At 47.5% G+C, this 2,029-nt stretch overlaps 1 pseudogene; it reads left to right on the top strand.

Annotated features, from left to right (window-relative positions):
• The first annotated feature begins 1,061 nt into the window (after positions 1-1,061).
• Positions 1,062-1,764, top strand: LOC148141922 (uncharacterized; annotated as a pseudogene).
• Positions 1,765-2,029: the final 265 nt, after the last annotated feature.

Raw genomic sequence — 2,029 nt, 5'->3', positions numbered from 1 at the left:
CTAACGTGAGAAAAATGCCAAGACTATGAAGACCAGGCAACAATGGGATACATTAACCCCTTGAAGGGCTTGGCAGGGCAAAAAGAGAAGAGACAGCTCCTGAGTAAATGGACAATGCTCATGACCCCAATATTATTGGGTAGGTGCAAAACTAAATCTGTTTGGTTAGCAGTAAAATAGGCCTTGCTTGAGATTAATAAATGTAAGTGTTTAACATTGAATGCGATTTTGCAGTTGGACAGCATTTGTTGAATATTCCTTAGTGTGCTCAAAATTACACTGAAAACATTTAAATTGTCATTTGGGCTGGCAAAGTTGTTGCTGGAAGCTGCGTATATGAATGCACTGGTCCCTATTCTATGCAGACAGCAGGAACATGTGCATCCATTGTGCTTGTTTCATCTAAACAAAATAGGTGACAGCTATTCGCTGGTTCCTTCCTCACGGCCTTGACCAATCAGAGTCAATCTGGCTGGTTTACATTTAAACAAAGCTTGGCAGTTAGCTGTCAGTCATCATCAAACTGGTGCATTCTCCAAAGGCAGCATCCTTTGACCCGGTTCAATTCCCGCCTCAGGCGACTGACTGTGTGGAGTTTGCACATTCTCCCCATGTCTGCGTGGGTTTCCTCCGGGTGCTCCGGTTTCCTCCCACAGTCACAAAAATGTGCAGGTCAGGTGAATTGGCCATGATAAATTGCCCGTAGCCTTAGGTAAGGGGTAAATGTAGGAGCATGGGTGGGTTGCGCTTCGGCGGGGCGGTGTGGACTTGTTGGGCCGAAGGGCCTGTTTCCACACTGTAAGTAATCTAATCTAAAATCTAATCTAATCTAATCTCTACCAAACAAAGTCCACATGCCAACCGATCTGCTCATACAGATTAAAAATTCTGTTCCAGGGGGATCCAAGATGGCGGCGACCCAGCAAGTCTGAGTCTGCAGTGCTCCTCCCAAGATTTGGGCAAAGTGGATCACCCGCCCCCACCACACTCACCAAATCAGTTTTTACTTAATGTAATTAGTTGCTTAGTATTGAAATTAAACAATTTAATCTCCAGTAAAAATGACTAGGGGGAAAGGAGCCCACAGTTCTCAGCAGGCAGGTACCCCTCCCCAGCTGCAGCAGAGGTGTCCGCAGCCACCCCGGGGGACTTACCTACGGTGGCGAGCCTCGCAGAAATCATCTCTAAACTCGATGCGAAGATCAACACTTTTATTGAAGAGTCCCGAAGTCGGTGGAATTCACTCTCGGCCGCGCTACAAAAGCACGGCCGAGACATCGAAGAAATTGAATGCTGAGTCAGAGGGCCGGAGCTAAAGGCCGCGACCTCCGAGGCCATTGCAGAATCGGCCGTGGATCAGGTTCGGACTCTCGAGCAGCAAGTCCGGACCTTAGAGAATCACATCAACAACCTCGAGAATCGAGATCGTCGAAAAAGTATTCGTTTGCTGGGCCTTCCCGAACGGGAAGAAGGCCAGCTTACAAGGTTCCTTGAACAGTGGCTTCCGCAGTTATTGAATCTGAAGGCTGGATCAGGCCGGGTTAGGGTAGAATGGGCCTACCGGGTTGCAATACGCGGGCCTGGCTCGAACCAGCGCCCCCGCCCGGTCCTGTTCCGGCTGCAGAGCTATAAGGAGAGGCAGGTACTCTTAGAAGCTTCCAGAAATCTTGGGAAAGATCCCCAAGTCATGATCTATAAAGGATCCAAGATCATGTTATTCCAGGACTTTTCCCCAGCTCTGGTCCGAAAGAGGAAGGCGTTTGATGAGGCGAAGAAGTGTTTAAGGGACTTAAACATTCAATACTCCTTGCGCTACACAGCGACGCTACACTTTAACCATGAAGGGTCCGTGTATAACTTCGGATCGGCGGAAAAGGCCAAGGAATTTTTGGACTCTCTTAGATAAATTGTAAGAGATAATTGATGTTGGTTTGCTTTCCCCCATCCTGGTTTACACCCCCTTTTTTAAATGTATATAAATCCCCTTTTTTTTTACTTTACTGTTTAATATTATCTTGGGGGGTGGGAA

This window comes from Chiloscyllium plagiosum, unplaced genomic scaffold (genome assembly GCF_037043375.1).
Source record: "Chiloscyllium plagiosum isolate Xiang-an unplaced genomic scaffold, Cpla_swu_hap1 HiC_scaffold_31, whole genome shotgun sequence".
NCBI lineage: Eukaryota > Metazoa > Chordata > Chondrichthyes > Orectolobiformes > Hemiscylliidae > Chiloscyllium > Chiloscyllium plagiosum.
Note: the sequence above shows the minus strand (reverse complement) of the source record. Positions and strands in the feature narration are given on the sequence as shown.